Genomic DNA, 20,252 nt, shown 5'->3' with positions numbered 1-20,252 from the left:
TCTTTCAAAAAGTGATCACAAATTATAGCTAAAAACCCCGAAATGTAAATATTTAAAGAGTTATGGCCATTTTAAAGTATGCTAAATTTCCTCCTTCAAAAAGTGATCACAAATTATAGTTAAAACCCCCGAAATGTCAATATTTAAGAAGTAATGGCCATTTTAAATTATGCTATTTTTCTTCTTTCAAAAAGTGATCACAAATTATAGTTAAAACCCCCGAAATGTCAATATTTAAAGAGTTATGGCCATTTTAAAGTATGCTATTTTTCCTCTTTCAAAAAGTGATCACAAATTATAGCTAAAAACCTCGAAATGTCAATATTTAAGGAGTTATGGCCATTTTAAAGTTTGCTATTTTTCCTCTTTCAAAAAGAGATCACAAATTATAGCTAAAAAACCCGAAATGTCAATATTTAAGGAGTTATGGCCATTTTAAAGTATGCTATTTTCCTCCTTCAAAAAGTCATCACAAATTATAGCTAAAAACCCCATAATGTCAATATTTATCGAGTTATGGCAATTTTAAAGTATACTATATATCTTCTTTATAATAGTGATCACAAATTATAGCTAAAAATCCCGAAATGTCAATATTTAAGGAGTTATGGCCATTTTAAAGAATGCTATTTTTCCTCCTTCAAAAAGTCATCACAAATTATAGCTAAAAACCCCAAAATGTCAATATTTAACGAGTTATGGCAATTTTAAAGTATGCTATTTTTCCTCCTTCAAAAAGTGATCACAAATTATAGCTAAAACCCCCGAAATGTCAGTATTTAAGAGTTATGGTCATTTTAAAGTATTCTATTTTTCCTCCTTCAAAAAGTGATCACAAATTATAGCTAAAAACCCCGAAATGTCAATATTTAAGGAGTTATGGCCAATTTAAAGTATGCTATTTTTCCTCTTTCAAAAAGAGATCACAAATTATAGCTAAAAAACCCGAAATGTCAATATTTAAGGAGTTATGGCCATTTTAAAGTATGCTAATTTCCTCTTTATAGTGATCACAAATTATAGCTAAAAACCCCGAAATGTCAATATTTCAGGAGTTATGGCCATTTTAAAGTATGCTATTTCCCCCCCCCCCCCCCCCCTTCAAAAATTCATCACAAATTATAGCTGAAAACCCCAAAATGTCAATATTTAACGAGTTATGGCAATTTTAAAGTATGCTATTTTTCCTCCTTCAAAAAGTGATCACAAATTATAGCTAAAAACCCCGAAATGTCAATATATAAGGAGTTATAGCCATTTTTAAGTATGCTATTTTTCCTCTTTCAAAAAGTGATCACAAATTATAGCTAAAAACCCCGAAATGTCAATATTTAAGGAGTTATGGCCATTTTAAAGGATGCTATTTTTCCTCCTTCAACAAGTGACCCGAAATGTCAATATTTAAGGAGTTATGGCCATTTTAAAGAATGATATTTTTCCTCCTCCAACAAGTGATCACAAATTATGGCTAAAAACCCCGAAATGTCAATATTTAAGGAGTTATGGCCATTTTAAATTATGCTATTTTTGCTCCTTCAAAAAGTGATCACAAATTATAGCTAAAAACCCCGAAATGTCAATATTTAAGGAGTTATGGCCATTTTAAAGTATGCTATTTTTCCTCCTTCAAAAAGTGATCACAAATTATAGCTAAAAACCCCGAAATGTCAATATTTAAGGACTTATGGCCATTTTAAAGCATGTTATTTTTCCTCCTTAAAAAAGTGATTACAAATTATAGCTAAAAACCCCGAAATGTCAATATTTAAGGAGTTATGGCCAATTTAAAGTATGCTATGTTTCCTCCTTCAAAAAGTGATCACAAATTATAGTTAAAAACCCCGAAATGTCAATATTTAAGGAGTTATGGCCATTTTAAAGTATGTTATTTTTCCTCCTTCAAAAAGTGATCACAAATTATAGCTAAAAATACCGAAATGTCAATATTTAAGGAGTTATGGCCATTTTAAAGTATGCTTTTTTCCTCCTTAAAAAGTGATCACAAATTATAGCTGAAAACCCCGAAATGTCAATATTTAAGGAGTTATGGCCATTTTAAAGTATGCTAAATTTCCTCTTTCAAAAAGTGATCACAAATTTTATCTAAAACCCCGAAATGTCAATATTTAAGGAGTTATGGCCATTTTAAGGTATGCTATTTTTCCCCTTCCAAAAAGTGATCACAAATTATAGCTTAAAACCCCGAAATGTCAATATTTAAGGAGTTATGGCCATTTTAAAGTATGCTATTTTTTCTCCTTCAAATAGTGATCACAAATTATAGCTAAAACCCCGAAATGTCAATATTTAAGGAGTTATGGCCATTTTAAAGCATGCTATTTTTCCCCGCTTCCAAAAAGTGATCACAAATTATAGCTAAAAACCCCGAAATGTCAATATTTAAGGAGTTATGGCCATTTTAAAGTATGCTATTTTTCATCTTTCAAAAAGTAATTACAAATTATAGCTAAAAACCCCGAAATATCAATATTTAAGGAGTTATGGCCATTTTAAAGTATGCTATTTTTCATCTTTCAAAAAGTAATTACAAATTATAGCTAAAAACTCCGAAATGTCAATATTTAAGGAGTTATGCCCATTTTAAAGTATGCTATTTTTCCTCTTTCAAAAAAGTGATCACAAATTATAGCTGAAAACCCCGAAATGTCAATATTTAAGGAGTTATGGCCATTTTAAAGTATGCTATTTTTCCTCTTTCAAAAAAGTGATCACAAATTATAGCTTAAAACCCCGAAATGTCAATATTTAAGGAGTTATGGCCATTTTAAATTATGCTATTTTTCCTCTTTCAAAAAGTGATCAAAGATTATAGCTAAAACCCCCGAAATGCCAATATTTAAGGAGTTATGGCCATTTTAAAGTATGCTATTTTTCCTCCTTCAAAAAGTGATCACAAATTATAGCTAAAAACTCCGAAATGTCAATATTTAAGGAGTTATGCCCATTTTAAAGTATGCTATTTTTCCTCTTTCAAAAAAGTGATCACAAATTATAGCTAAAAACCCCGAAATGTCAATATTTAAAGAGTTATGGCCATTTTAAAGTATGATATTTTTCCTCCTTCAAAAAGTGATCACAAATTAAAGGTAAAAACCCCGAAATGTCAATATTTATGGAGTTATGGCCATTTTAAAGTATGCTATTTTTCATCCTTCAAAAATTGATCACAAATTGCTAAAAACCCCGAAATGCCAATATTTAAGGAGTTATGGCCATTTTGAAGCATGCTATTTTCCTCCTTCAAAAAATGATCACAAATTATAGCTAAAAATCACGAAATTTCAATATTTAAGGAGTTATGGCCATTTTAAAGTATGCTATTTTTCATCCTTCAAAAAGTAATGACATATTATAGATAAAAACTCCAAAATGTCAATATTTATACATAAACCACTTACCACTATGTGGTGTAGGGTATAAAAACGCTTTGTTACTGACTTAAGTCATCAATTGGCTTCTTCGTAGAGGTGCAAAGGGATTTTAGGTTAACCTAGTTTGGCTAGTTTGTTCTTTTCCGAAGAAGACAGGTGATGAAATGGCCCAATCAAAAAAGCGGTGAGAATACATCTCACCTTTAGTACCACATACCCAATTCATACCTTTTTTCTAAGACAGTTAATACAAACTTGCCTTTTGTAAACACACTAACCGGTGAGTATTGCTTCAACTTCTACTTGATTGGTGTCAAAAATGCCGTTTCTTGTATTATTTCAATTTTAACTGTTCCGTAGTTAATATATAACCGTCTATCCGGTAAGTAAAATAGTGTGTAAATGAGACAAATCAAGACGAACGCAGATTGCGTTAATTAACGACATTTGAATGATTCGTTATTGTCATGGATCATAAAAATGTGTTTAGTTTTTGCACCTGAAAAACTATAAACAGATTGTTTAATTAACATCATTTATATTTTATGACATAATTCTTAATTTTTGTTACCGTTTATAACAATACAAAACACACTAATTTACATGAATACGGAATTGGAAGATTTTTATTTTCCAAAACAACATAATAAAACATGGTTTTCATGTTGAACATATGCTAATATTAAGCTGTCAAACTGGTCATCGTAGTTAAGTGATTTATTTGATGTATGATCGATAATGAAAAGTTTTGAAAATTCACATGTTGCTGTTCGTAATTTTTTTAAATATTATAGTTTAATTTTTAAGAATTAAAAAAAAACAAGTAAACAAGCCGTAAGTTCGGCTGGGCCGAACTTTGAATACCTTCCACCATTTGGGACGAATTAAGAAATTCTCAAAAAAAATACAAACCGTTAAAAAATTCTGTTAAAATCTTAAAAATACCGAATATTGGAAGGTGCCGATAAGTGGAGGATATACGATATTGTAAATCTATGTAGAAAATTCTATTTCAGGGGATAAAGTACTCACACGGAGCTCCTTGTGTAAATTTGCAGAAAATTTCGTTGAAAAATGTGTCTAAAATCATTTAAATACGGAATATCGGGGATTCCGTTATATGGGGGCTATACGATATCGTGAAATTATATAGATGATACCTTTCCAGGGGATAGAGTACTCAAAAGACAGATCTGTGTAAAATTTTAGCTTCATATTTTAATTCGTTTTGACTGTGGCGTGATTACAGCAGACGGGCGGACGGACAGGGATAAATCGTCTTAGAATTTTGTGCTGATCAAAAATATATATACTTTGTTGGGTCTAAAATTATTATTTCGATGAGTTACAAACGGAATGACGAACTTAATATACCCTCCATACTATGTATGTAAAAATTAAAAGACAAGTATGATCCGTTCCAGAACTGCAAGAAAGGAAACATTTGCTCTGTTCCAGAATATGCGAGAATCTGCTAGTTTTGAATTTTTTCGATATCATAAAGGGAATTTGGTTATCGTAGTAAAAAATTGATCATTCTAGTTGAATAATACTGTTACGTTCTTGGATTTTACTTAATCCCGTGTAGACGTTGTTTTATTTCCCAATACAGTTCGTACCAAATAAAACGCGGGTTCTTTCGGATTACGATTATTACAATGATTTTATTCACACAACTTTACTTTGCACTTTACTTTACTCGACGGTTTCAATTCGCGATCTCATTCACAACTGACTAACTGCCTTTCCATTTCCCCTATTTATATGAGCCTCGCCTGTCGCTACAGAAGTTTCTAGACGATCTGGTAACGCCTAGATTACGAACAATCTACCAATGCAACGAACACATACAAACTTACATTGAGTGAACAATAACAACAACACATACACAGGCGAGGGGGTAACAAAGAAAGAGGAATTAAGCGATCATCAATGATGACGTTTAACAAGAATTGTACGTCAGCAACAAAATAGAAAATGAAAGAGGAAATGGAAGGATGTAGAAAAATCTATACAGTAGTTGTTGTTGTGAAGTTATTCAAATAAACTGCGTAGTAGAAATTTACGTTACAATTCAAATTCTTAAATTAGCGGAATTCATCTAAATTAACTTAAATCTAAAGTTATATTCGTAACATTGCCCCCCGCTTAAACCTGTTCGTCCCGAATAGGCACAGTTCCCGTTCCGTAGGGGCTCAGCCGCTCCAAATGTACAACTTTCATCTTCGACCTGGGACTGTCGCTCCTCTGGATGCGATAAACGACGTCATTTATTTTCGTGACAATCTTGTAGGGTCCTTCCCAGTGCGTTTGTAATTTGGGGCATAGTCCTTTCTTTCGTTGTGGGTTGAACAATAGTACCAGTTGCCCTTCTTGAAACCCATCGGTATTTGCCGCTCGATCGTACCTTGCCTTCATGCGGTTGCTAACCATTTTTATTCGATGTCGGACTGCATCGTGGACTTTACTAAAAGAGTTTTGACTGTCTTCATCTTGGTTCACATTGTCGTTTGGGGTAGCTCCGAATATCAAATCGCCAGGTAGCTTTAATTCATTTCCGAACAGAACTTTGGCTGGGGTCCGGGATGTGGAATCATGAATGGCCGATCTATAAGCCAGTAAAAACTTGGGAATATGCTCATCCCAGTCTCCTTGGCCACTGTCCACCACTTTCCGTAGATGTTCTTCCAGGGTGCGATTGAATCTTTCCACCATGCCATCTGATTGTGGATGTAGGGGCGTCGTTCTGGTTTTCTTGATTCCGTAGGAGTCACACATTTCCTTGAAGATCGCTGATTCAAAATTCCTCCCTTGATCGGAATGAACCTCAGATGGAACACCATAGCGACAAATCCAATTTCTGCTGAACACATCCACAATTGTCCTGGCTTCTTGATTTGGGATAGCATAAACCTCTGGCCATTTACTGAAGTAATCCATGACCACTAAGACATACCGGTTCCCAGAGTCGCTTGTTGGGAACGGTCCACCTACATCCATTGAGATTCTTTCAAAAGGGGCTCCTGAATTATACTGCTGCATGTAGCCTCGACTCTTCCGTGTTGGACCTTTAGCTCTTATGCACCTTTCACAATTGGCGATCCAGTCGGCAATGGATTTTTGACAGCCGACCCAGTAGAATCTCTGCTTTACCTTTTCAGCGGTTTTTGCTATGCCAAGATGTCCTCCACTTGGCCCATCGTGAAACTCCGACAAGACATCTCTTATTTTGGAGTCTGGGACGACGATCAAGTTCCGGTGAGATTTACCGTCCTCACTTTCCCATTTGCGATATAGGCAACCATCTATTATAAGTAGACTGTCCCACTGGGCCCAATAGGATTTTAAAAGAGGGCTTTCGGATGTTATTTCTTTGCCACTAGGTCGTTTGCCCGTTTCTATGGCCGAAATTACTTTGCCCAGAATGGGATCTCTTCGTTGTTCCGTCGACCAATCTTCACCCGACTCAAATTGCAATAGTCGGACATCAACGATATTCTCTTTATTCTCAGCCTTTGAGCAGTGCTTGCATTCTACTTTGCATGGCCGACGAGACAGGGCATCAGCATTACCGTGTTTTCCGCCTTTTCTGTGCTCGATTCTGAAGTCATAACTCTGGAGCCTCTCGATCCAACGGGCTAGTTGACCTTCCGGATTCTTAAACTGCAGCAACCATTGGAGAGCAGCGTGGTCGGTCCTCAGCAGGAAATGCTGGCCATATAGGTATTTGTGGAAGTGTTTAACGCACTCAAGGACAGCAAGCAGCTCTCTCCTCGTCACACAGTAATTCCTCTCAGGTTTCGACAATGTCCGGCTGTAGTACCCGATGACTTTTTCCTGTCCGTCGATTTCCTGGGAAAGGACGCCACCGATGCCGCACGCACTTGCGTCTGTGTCCAGGACAAACTTGCCGCCAGGTATAGGGTATGCCAAAATGGGGGCTCTGCATAGCATGTCTTTGAGCTTTCTGAATGCCTCCTCCTGGTCGTTGCCCCACTGAAACCTCTGGCCTTTTTGCGTCAAACGGTGTAGACAGGCGGCGATGTTGGCAAAATTTTGGACAAATCGACGGTAGTATGTGCAGAGACCCAGAAAGCTTCGCAGCTCATGGAGATTTCGGGGCTGCGGCCAATCTCTGACGGCTTGAATTTTCTCCTTATCCGTCGATATGCCCTCCGGCGTCACGTGGTGCCCCAGGAACTTCACCTCTCGTTGGAAGAGACTGCACTTCTTTGGGTTCAGCTTGAGGCCTGAAGACGAAAGCTGCTGTAGAACATCCTTTAAGTTCTTGATGTGTTCGTCGAAGTTGCGTCCCATGACTATGATGTCATCCAGGTATATGAGGCACGACTTCCACTGCAGCCCTTTTAACACACGCTCCATCAGCCTTTCAAATGTAGCCGGGGCGTTGCAGAGTCCGAATGGCATGACATTGAACATCTCTACTTGCCAGTACCCACTCTGCAGGTCGAGGGTGGAGAACCATGACGTCACGGCTAATGTGTCCAATGTGTTGTCGATTCTTGGGAGCGGATAGCTGTCTTTCTTGGTGACATCATTCAACTTTCTGTAGTCCACACAAAATCGGGTGCTTCCGTCTTTCTTCTTGACCAAGACCACTGGGGAGCACCATGGACTTGACGATGGTTCTATTACACCACTCTTTTCCATTTCACTTATCAGCTTCTGAACCTCGTCTCTTTTTGCCAGGGGAACACTTCTTGGAGGCTGTTTAATGGGTCTCGCGTCTGCTGTATTGATTTCATGCTTCACCACTGATGTTCTTCCTTGGTGCTCTTTTGTCAACGCAAAGGTAGAGGCATATTTCCATAATAGCTGCTTAGCCTTGTTCCTCTCGGAAGGTGATAATTGGTGTGTCCACTCTTTTATGTAGCCGTCGAGGTGCTTCTTCTCCATGGCAGCTGGCTTTTCGGTGCTAGTTTCCAAATTAACTACAGCTTCAGCTGGTGTGCATTGTCCAACATCGGAAAATTGGCAAATTTGCTCTTGCTTGTTTGACAGGTTCAAAACTCTAACAGGAATTAATACGTCCTTGTTGCTTTTCACCAGGGCAATCGCTATTAGGATGTTACTGTTTCTGTTTTCTGCTGGTTCCACCACCCACAACTTCTCGGCTCCACAATCTCCATTCATTGGTACCCATATTATTGCTTCGGCACAGGGCGGTATTATCTCTGGATGGTCCGTGGTCGGACGTCTAATGGGTGTACTTTCATCGTAGCCCACGTTTAACGGAATTTCGACGTTAGACCAGGTCATCACACGTTCTTTCATATCCAGATTGATACCAAAGGCAATCATAAAGTCTGCGCCTATTATCACTTCGTCTACGATATCGGCAACTATAAACTCGTAATTCTCCGATTTATTGGCAATAGTTAGTCTCAGGGTAATCTTGCCGTGTACTGCCGCGGGCTCCCCCGTTGCTGTGCGCAGTCTGACTCCATTAAGTTGCGTTATTTTTCCCTTTACCAGATCTGATCTTACGATGGACTTTGATGCGCCAGTATCTAACGTCAGAACTCGCTTATCACCATTGATGTACCCAGTTGTTGTTAGGTTGTGACTTTCCTGTTGTACTATTGCTATGGAGATTGTGGGGCCATCGTCGATGGGAGCCAGTTCATGCCCCGCTGGACTGGCTCGATTTAGTTTAACTGTGACTCATTGGTGGACTGTTGGGCCATTCTTCTACCATCTTTCGTTGGAGGTGGTGACGATGACCTGGATCGTTTGCGCTTAGCTCTGCATTCGCGCGCAATATGACCTGCTTTATCGCAGTTGTAGCATCTAACCCTGGGCTTAGTCATCCCAACTAACTTTGTCTCTTCTATTACCCGCCTCATGGCGTCTTCGATCGAGTTAACGAGAGATTTGGGTTCGCAACCTTCGGTCTCTAGTTGGCGAATCTTGTGGGTCTGGGGCTTAACAACTATTCTTGCCGTCTCTTGGGCAAGGGCAAACGACACAGTTTCGGAAAATGATGCTTTTGGTGACGCATATGTTGCATACTTAATCTCAGGGTCACGTATGCCATTCACAAAGGTTTCGATTTTCATACGGTCCAGCAATGGGTGATCCTCTCCTGGATACGTCATTAGCACCAAACGTTCCACCTCAGCTGCAAAGTCTTGTAACGTCTCGTTTGCCCTCTGTACTCTTCCCCTTAATTCCATAAGGTAGATGTTTCGTTTATGTTCGCCACCGTACTTACGTTCCAGTGCAGCAATAACATCTTCATAGTTGTTTCTAGAAGCGACAGGAATACTCTGTATAACATCAGCAGCACTGCCCTTCAATGCCAGAAGTAGTGCAACCGCTTTGTCGCTGTCGTTCCACGAATTTCTAGAAGCCACTGTCTCGAACTGTAACTTGAAAACATTGAATGACGTAGAGCCGTCGAATACAGGAGGTTTGATTTTTAGTGTGTTATCAGGAACTCGCACCGGACCACCTTTGATTTCCAGTTCCGAAATTTTCTTCTCCAGATTTGTAACCCTATGGTCGTGGGACAGAAATTTCTCGTCAACCGACTGCACTTTCTTATCCAACTCTTTAATTTGGACCTCCACGGTTTCCACTCTCCCTCCAATAACTTTTGCAATGTACTCGAGTTTCTCGTTCGTTATTCTTGAATTTTCTTCGAACCTTCTGAAATTTTCCTCAAACATTTTGGCTAGCATTTCTCTGAAATCGTCACCCCTGGCAGCTACTGACGAGACTTCCCCACCGTTGGATTCGCCCATTTCCGATAAATCCACTTCATCCTTACTGTCAAACTCATATGTATCGATGTTCATACCACGGCGCTCGAACTCATCCAACAGACGTTTTTGTAGTTCAGCCTTGTTGCCAGTAGAGGACAATTCCAATTTATTAAGTTCCTTCTTCAAGTCTTCCACTCGTAGATCCTTAAACTTCATCGTAGTATTATCGTAATCTCACTTCCGACACCAATTGTTACGTTCTTGGATTTTACTTAATCCCGTGTAGACGTTGTTTTATTTCCCAATACAGTTCGTACCAAATAAAACGCGGGTTCTTTCGGATTACGATTATTACAATGATTTTATTCACACAACTTTACTTTGCACTTTACTTTCCTTGACGGTTTCAATTCGCGATCTCATTCACAACTGACTAACTGCCTTTCCATTTCCCCTATTTATATGAGCCTCGCCTGTCGCTACAGAAGTTTCTAGACGATCTGGTAACGCCTAGATTACGAACAATCTACCAATGCAACGAACACATACAAACTTACATTGAGTGAACAATAACAACAACACATACACAGGCGAGGGGGTAACAAAGAAAGAGGAATTAAGCGATCATCAATGATGACGTTTAACAAGAATTGTACGTCAGCAACAAAATAGAAAATGAAAGAGGAAATGGAAGGATGTAGAAAAATCTATACAGTAGTTGTTGTTGTGAAGTTATTCAAATAAACTGCGTAGTAGAAATTTACGTTACAATTCAAATTCTTAAATTAGCGGAATTCATCTAAATTAACTTAAATCTAAAGTTATATTCGTAACAATACATAAAGAACAGAGCATTTTTGGGGTTATTCCACAAGATTGAATCTAATGGTCTGTTCCAGAACCTGCAAGAATCTACCAGTTTTGCAATTTTTTCTTTCTATCATGAAGGGAAAATCGGTTATCGTAGTAAAAATTTTACATTCTTGTAGTACTGGAACATACCATAAAATAGAAGGATAATACTGTTTTATCCCAAAATTGTACAATGCGTTGACCATAAACGTCGAAAATATGAATTTATTTTGCAACCGAATTTGAAATAATTTCAAATTATTGTATTTTTTATTCAAAACAACACACACATGCACAAAAGGTGTATATGTTTTGACAGAAACCACCAAAAGAAACAAATTGTATTTAGGGGGTAGCTTTGAAGGTAGAACAGTAATTTTGCCATGGATTCTTGCAGGTTCTGGAACAGATCAGTCATGGCAGAAGAATACAGGTAGATGCAACAACGCTTGGAAGCATTGATATGTCAAAAAAATTTAAATGTTTTTCAAATATAAGTAGATTTGTATATGTTTTTCTATACGACGTCATTCGGAGGTTATTATAATTGGTGTTTTCCAATAATTTTTACAAATTTAAATAATTTTTCATTCAACATTTTCAATTCCAAAATTGGTTTGACAGTTCATTGTTCCAGCAGCTGTGTCGATGCGTCCACCAATATTCTTCTACCATGAAATCAGTAGTAATAGATGCTCTGTTTCAGAAGCTACAAGATTTTTCCTTTATGGTTATATTGAAATTTTCTTCCATATCATAAAGGGAAATCGTTTATGGTAGTAAAAAAATTAAATTCTTGTATTTATGATATCGAAGAAAACTGCAAAACTTTTAGATTTTTGCAGGTTCTGGAACAAACCAATGGGAACATGCTATAAAATTTGTTAAATCGATGTATGGTCGCATTTGTAAATAATCGATTGTCCGATTTCTTTCCAAGATAATCAACCGATAGTCGTGGGTCGACTTACATGTCCCTAGAGAAGAACATACGAAATAAAATATTCTCGGCGAAAGCAAAGAAAAAACATTGAGACGGTGTGTTTTGCAAGTAAATGGAGATATAATAAAATAGTAGAATTCTGGAATTTTGTGATTGCTTTTTTAATGTATAAACAACTTTAATATTAAGGAAGTGAAAATAGATTTGTTTCGGCGTAGTGCAAATCACAGAAGAAATAAAAGAAGTATTTGCAATTTCGTTAAAACTTGTTTTTCTTTTATCATTTGTTCTGTTCTACGGTATTGTCATTTAAATTGAATATTAAGTTCCAAGTGTGTGTTTATCTAAAATTGAAAAGGTGATATAGCAAAAAACACGAAACAAGATTAAACAACGTAAAAGTATCAAAGTCACAAGAATCTTGTGTTAATTCTATTGTTGTTGTTGTGTGACGGGCAACATAGCAGAGGAAGAAAAAGAAAACAACATCCCCACGCATATACTAACTCTGCATAGTTAAACATATTTTTTTTGGAAAGATAAAACTGTAGCAGACGTTTGTTGTTCGTTGTATTACTAATTTCTCTTTGTGGACACCGTTCAATAACCTAGAACTAGCTGCGAACAATCATCATTATTAACCTAACGAAATAGAGCTTGTGGAGGTGAGTTTGTTTATATTATTTTGTGATGTGTATTGTAAGGTGTTATGCTGTGTATAGTTATGTCTTTTACTCTCAATTTGACGGTTGATTAAGTTTTGTTTTTATTTATACAAATTATAAAGTCCTAGTCATCATCAAATGCTCTTCGTTTATTCAGCACGTCATTGCTATTATCTTATTGGTTTTTAAGTATGTGTTTTCTTATTCATGTCTATTATTATTCTGTTAGTTCTGATTAGTATTTATGTTCAAATCGAGCTATTTATTGGCCGTGTTTACACATATGCCAAACTCACACGAATGAAATTGTGTATTTGTGTGTATTTTCATGACGTTCATCGAAAAGTTATGTTGATTTGAGTCATGAAATCGCCGTACTATCTTTCATTCGCGACTCGGTGCTTCTGATCACATGCTTATTTTATTGTGTAAAAAACCGTGTTTTATTTTATGCTGTATGTTCTTCAATTATATTTCTAAAAATTTAAAAATTTCGCTCCAAATTAAATTAAATAAGCAATTACAATTCGGGATACGTAAAAAAGAAAGACATTCCCATTATTTTTATGCCGGCTTTATAGTTTTCATATAAGGTCCTTACCTAACACTATGTAAGGCCCAGGGACGTACGAATTAGATGGGACAGGGGGATTATGGTTGTGCCGGGCTCCCATGAAGTTTTTATAGCAAAACAATCGACTGTTTGGACCCGCATTTTTTTATAAAACCTCAAAATGTAGAATTAGGCTAATTATGGTATCGACAATATATGTGCCAAAGTAAAAAAGCAGCTAAGCAATTTGGAAGAATCTTCAAAGATTTCGAAAAAAATTCGTCGGAAAATACCGCTCAAATGAAAACCGTTATACGAGGGCTATACGAAGACGTGATCCTGCATAAGTAATTTGTGTCATAGGCTGTAGTAACTGTTCCGAAACTTATATATGAAATTTCAAATCATTCCGGTGTATAATGCCGGAATATGGGGGGTCAAGTACTCAGAAGGAAGCACTTGTATGGATTTTATGACAACTCCATTAAGAAATTTGTCTGAAATCATAAAAATACCGAATATCGGGGAGACCGTTACGATATCGTGGACATATATAGACAATTATCTTCACAGGCATAAAGTACTCACAAGGAACTTCTTTTGTGCATTTTCAGACAATTCCGTTGTGAAATGTGGCTAAAATCGTCCAAATCCGAATATCGGGGGGATCTGTTTTATGGGGGATATACGATATTGTGGACCTATATAGACAATTCTCTTTTGAGGGGTAAAGTACTCACAAAGAACTCCTTCCATTCCATTGAAAAATTTGGGTAAAATCATTCAAATACCGAATATCTATCTTCCTATCTTAATTTGATTTGACTGTAGCGTGGTTACAATAGACGGCAGATGGTCGGACGGACAGGGCTAAAACGTCTTAGAATTTTACGCTGATCCAGAATATATACTTTGTGGGTCTAAAATTATTATTTCGATGAGTTACAAACGGAATGACAAACTTAATATAGCCTCCATACTGTGTACGGTAAAGGGTATAAAAACTGAGTATTTGGAATTGTGAAATTATTATACCCTCAGCCATATGGCTGAGTATATATCATTTGATACGGCCAATACGTGTCTTATAGAAATAACGATTTTAGACCCTAGGTCTCTTTGGACCAAATACGTTTACAGGACATTTGGAGTAGATCTAGCGATATCCGTTCAAACCGCCCAAAGCGAAATAAGCATCCAACTCTCTTCAAATTTCACACACACAAACCCTTTTGCTAACACAAAACCTGTTGTGAAGATGATATACATCTTCCAACCCCCACCCTTAAAGGGTCACAGTTTTCAATACTTTTATCTGTCATATATTGTGAAACAAATCATCGATTCTTTACCACTTCCTATAACTAAATATTTTTCTTATCCAGAAATCTGATATGCATATGTAATTCATCGTAATTTTTGATTTCGGATAAATTTGGATATAAGTGTTCGATTTCCTTCAAATTTTCTTAAAATTTGCACATATCTCATATAAAGTATAGGAAGTAATCCATATGCTCCAAATCTGACACTTTGTAACATTTATCAGTCTTAGGTCAGTACGAATTGGTCAATATTGGCCAACTGCTTCGGATAGGTTAACAGTTTGAATAACCTTAATCCAAGGCTGGGGGTATACATCTGTTGGCATAACCGACTTGTTGAAAAATATTCAATATATACAATTATATCCGCAGGGTTCATTCTCAGAATTTAACTAACAATTTTAAAGTTGTTCTTTGGGGGTTACGTTTCTTTGGAAATTTGTATATTTGAGTTATTTAATGTTGTTTTAATATCTATTATTTGTAGGAATAAAATACCATAAAGGAATACAATCCAAATAAAAGTTAAACTTAATATCTAAAAGAAAATATTTTTAAGTATCACTGTTAAAAGTAAAAGTTCCCTTCCATGTCTAATGTTATCGTATCACAACTCGCACAATATACCATCTTTTGAAAGCTTTGGCGGCAGCATCTTGCCAAATTTGTCATTAAGAGGCTTTTTGATCATCAGAAATTTCTTTTTGCAATGTCGATCATCAATTAAATAATAAATAATGGTTCTCAGATGTATTTTCGCCACTCTGCTAAGGCATTATTATTAATTATTGCACTATTATTTAATTCACTTCGAATCGTCATCGATACGGCCATAAAAAACTTGTTTCTAAACATCAAACATTTTGTTGGCCTAGGTTTGTGTGAGTTGATTTGTTATGACAGTAAATAAATGATTCTAACAAATTACATCATTGTTAAAAACAGAACATAACACGTACTCGGCATTTTCACATTTGTATATGAGTTAGTCAGGAGGGTTAGCTTTATAGAAAGAGCTAAATAAAACTTTTTGGAATATATTACAAAATTATTGTTCTTTAATTTAGTATTTAGTCACGTTTATTATTAATCTTTGTGGTCAATGAACTTGCTGTGGATATATATCAATCAGTCGCACAAATATTACGAACAATTTTGATGTACGGAAGACATGATTGACTTTTAATATTGTGTGCAAAAAAACTACAACTCAAACATTTTCATTATAAAATGTAACGCGAATACACATTATGTGTTGTTCTCTGTTGTACTGTAGTATATTCTGAGCAAACGAGATGTACGCCTGTTAGTAATGTTATAGCTAAAATATAGTAGAAGTTTTATTCTTTAAAGCGTAATAATGTGAATTAATTATTGAATATCAACAATGAGGATATCATTTTTTTAAATGAGATTAAAACACATGTCCCTAAAACAACAGCTAACGGTATAACATGGTATATTCAAATTGATAACATGGTATATGCTTTTAGATTTCTAAAGATCGAGAAATAGTGGAATTAATATTTTACATAAAAAATTCAAATTAATTTTGCCATAGGATATCTACTTTGAATTTGTATTAGGTACAAGCAGGCGTTGTTGTACATCAAACTTAATGTAAGCCTCACACGATACAACTGGTTGTGGAACTTGAAGATTGTATCCTTTGTGGGCCGCTTTTATGAAGTTGTGTCTCGGTTGCACAAAAAAATCAAAATTTTTTGATATTTCGCATGTTGTTCCGACCGATTGTAACGTTTGTGGGCATCTCGCATACAATTTAATTTTGTGTTTATTTTTGAAGAGACAACACCATTGTTGTGCACATGTAAACCATACGAAATAATATTAAATATGTGATTATTATAAAATATTCAGGCATGTCACAGAAGTTTTACGAAATCGATTTATTTCACCTTTTCCAAATCGTTACGATTTGCTTTTGCTTCTTCAGCACTCGTACGTTTTGACTAATCCGGAAAAAAAATCATTTCACATTTTTGAAATAAAAATATGGTAACTCCATGAAAAAAAAGTCGTAAACAAATTATTGACAATTAAAAAAGGAGTTTAAATTGTTTTTTATAATATAAACACCAAAAATAAAAATGCCAGGGGCTTCAATACTTGCTGTAATGGATGAAGAAATAAATCAGCGGTCTACTGAAAAAATTCGTCGCCGGACATTGAGGAACGCATCAGATCCTTTATCTCACTCAAATGCAGAGTAAGGATCCACCAGCAATGAGTTATTTTCAAATTTATTTTAATAAAAATTTATTTCTACAGATTTATAACTTATTATCGGCTAAATAAAGAAGCTTTTGTTTTAGTTTTGGAAAAAATTTCTCCCCACCTCAATCGTTCCAATATACCGGCTATTATCCAGCTTGCAACAACGCTTAGGTTTTTGGCTACGGGTGCATTTCAAGGAGTTATAGGTAGAGATGTGGAGCTAAGCCTTGGGAGAAGTACAGTTTCTACAATTATGTGGAGAGTTATTAATGCAATTGAAGCTGTCTCAAACCAAGCAATTAATTGCTTGCAATTTGCTTTTTGATCTGTCAGTTGTACATTTCTACACCTTCTTCTTCAACACATATGGCAATAATTCAACAATACAAGTCTGCCGTTCATTTCTGCATATTTTTTTGCGTTTTCATCATGGATTAGAAAAATAATAGATTTTTTGTAAAATAAATTCCAAAAACATGTTCATTCTAAGAGAATTTGGTTAATACAATATTTTCTGTTAAATGTATGTGTCTTCTGTTTATTTTTTACGTTAAAATCACTAAACATTTCAATTTCACCCTGCTTTTTGAAAGTGATATCAAAACGCAAAATTTTTGCGTTTTCCGTTTTTTAGAGAAGCTAAAACCGTTTTCGTTTTCACTCTTGAACGATTTTACATTCTGTGACATGCCTGATAATTATAAAAATCAATAATAAATAAAAGCTATAAAGGCAATTACAGAGTACGGGTTTTTTCCGGTGTCATCTGAACTCAAATAAACTGTTCGAAAAATGAAGTTGTACACAATGTTGTATCGTTTCCGTCCGAAGCACACAACTTGACTCCTCTCCAAGTTGTACCAATTGTTGTATCGTATGTGGCTTGCATAAGAACAACCACATACAAATTCGTTTTTGTGCGTAATACAAGTGTCAGAGTTATATGTCCAAAAATGTAAACAAAATAAGTAATTTTTAATAAATTATTTTAATTTCAAAAATGTACTTTTTTGGAAAATTGATTATTACATTAAAAACGCAGGAGAATGGCTCTTAAATCGAGATCGAGTTCGGAGATGGGCAATATCGGTCTACTCCTTCTGGTACCTCCCCCACAAAATGTCAACATTTTCAAAGGAAATAATTTACTGCACAGAAAGAGAAAGGATAATTCGATTTTGCTCCAACTTTGCGAATCCTAATATTTGCATCAGTGTTAGTTCAGGTGATAACTCTTATAAAATGTGATTAGGAGTCCGATTGTCTTCAAATTACACACATCACAATATTTTTATTGATTCAAGGTCTGGTGCGAAGATGAAATATATGGGTCCACTACTTCTGGTACCTCCCGAAATTAACATCCAATTCTATTCATGTAACAATCTCAATATTTCCATCAACACAAGATCTATTATAAAGATAATAAAAATCGGACCATTCCTTCTGGTACCTCCCCCACAAGTGTCAACATTTCGAATATCAATGGCCCTCATAAAACAGAAAATTAACACCCGATTCCATTCAGACTAGGTACATCTCAATATTTCCATCAACACAAGATCTGCTATAAAGATGGTAGAGATCGGACTATTTCTTCTGGTACCTTCTCCAAATAGGATTCCAGATTGTGAAAAACAAAATGCTCTAAGAAATCAAAATAAGCATCCAACTCTCTTCAAAATTTCACACATACAAACATTTTTGCTAACACATGATCTGTTGTGAAGATATTATATATCTTTGAATCCCTTCTGGTCCTTAACTAACTAACTTGCAAAACATGTCGGCGATTCTTAACAACATGCTATATCTAAATATTCCTCTCAACCAGAAATCTGATATGAATATGCAATTTTTATCGGAATTTATGGTTTCGCATAAAATTTGATATAAATGTTCGATTTTCTTGTAAGTATGAAAATGGAATACTTCAGTCGACATATCTGTTACCTCACGCACATTTTAACATTTTCTAGAAATTATCATATATCTCATATAAAGTGAAGTGAAGGAAGTCCAAACCTGGTACGTCGCTATATTTATATCATATTTATGTAGGTCCGACTCCATAGAGGGTCAATCGTTTCAATAATTATAACAGAAGTCGAATTATATTTATATAACTGATCATTGGCTGAGGGAACACTTTTTAACTTGTTATTTCTGTACATAGTTGTTTCATAACCAGGTCATCACAAACGTAAAGTGCATTTCCTCAGCATATGGTTCAACCAAATTTTGCTTGTTGGAAGACATCGTTTAACATTTGTCGAGACAGAATATGGTACACGATATAAAATTAAAGGATAGATGGAGAAATCTAGTCCTTATATATAAAGCTTAGGTAGGTACTGGTTATATATGTAACATGCCAAAACTGATGGTTACAGGCTTTGGTTCGGCTTAAACCCAAATTGATGGATCATGTGTAAACTACATATACATTTAAATCTATAGCGATGTCAATTCTAATTTGATAAATGTATTTTAAAACGGAATGTCCAGACTGAATCTGATATCTTTTACCAAGAGTCGCTTCCACACAAAGCCCATATATCGCATGCATCTCTTCTTTTCTTTTGTCATTTGACGTGAATACATATCCATTCGCGGTATTGTCATTTCATGTAGCATTGCTTATAAAGTTCTTGTCATATTATTGTAATTGTTTTCGGGTTCTTAATTTTGTTTATTCTTCTTTCTTTTTTAAGTTTTGCCACCATTCGCTCGCTCGTTCATTTAAATTTAATGTTATCTTGGAATGATTAAGCAAACATTTTTTTAAATATACATTCATTTCTCTCTCTCTGGTCTTGGACTTTTATCATACGGGTTTCGTTTTAGTTATATGCATGTAGATGTAGTATTGTTGTAGTAGACCCAGTATCACATTTTCGCGGTCGCCACAGTTATCGTCATCTTCATCGCCATTGACTCTGTTCTACGGATTATGCATATGTACCTACCGACTTGCGTACACGATTTGTGTTCTTATCAAAAGCTGTTTTTAATAACGTTTTTGCGTTCTATGTTTTGCCTTTTTGGTATTTCGTTAAATATTCTCTTGAACTTGACTAATTATTAGTCACTAATTATTATCATTCTTATTATATTCAAAACCATTTATTTTTATACAATGAAATGAAGGATGTCAGTAGAAATGAATGTAACTAATGAAACTTGAAATAATCAAACATTTTTATTACGTTAACCGATTTTTCCTTTAAGGAAGGAAGAATATGCAATGAAGTGTAATTTCATGTTTCATTTGAAATTGTGTGGAATATGTAACAATCTGAAACACTAATGGAAAAATTAACAAGTATAATAATATTAGTCGATTTTGCCGACAGGTGTACAGGGTGAGATAAAAAAAAACTGCAACAAAGTCAAACGCCTTAATTTTTACATTTTTTTAATTTTATTGAATGAAAGCAAAAAATGTCGGAAATAGCATCAAATTTTACAATAAGGTTAGATTTGTTCGAATTCGTCACCTTTGGCACGAATTATGGCCTTTAGACAGACGGCCAATGAAACCGTCACACACTGC

General features: G+C 35.5%; 1 protein-coding gene across 1 annotated transcript in view; it reads left to right on the top strand.

Annotated features, from left to right (window-relative positions):
• The first annotated feature begins 11,954 nt into the window (after positions 1 to 11,954).
• Positions 11,955 to 20,252, top strand: part of LOC101898380 (probable protein phosphatase 2C T23F11.1) — a 35,668-nt gene continuing 27,370 nt past the window's right edge. Inside the window, exon 1 of the mRNA XM_005187196.4 lies at positions 11,955 to 12,580. The gene's annotated coding sequence lies outside the window, so the exon portion shown is untranslated. The remainder of the gene's footprint in view (positions 12,581 to 20,252) is intronic.

This window comes from Musca domestica, unplaced genomic scaffold (assembly GCF_030504385.1).
Source record: "Musca domestica strain aabys unplaced genomic scaffold, Musca_domestica.polishedcontigs.V.1.1 29, whole genome shotgun sequence".
Classification (NCBI taxonomy): Eukaryota; Metazoa; Arthropoda; class Insecta; order Diptera; family Muscidae; genus Musca; species Musca domestica.
This window is presented reverse-complemented; position numbering and strand designations above follow the sequence as displayed.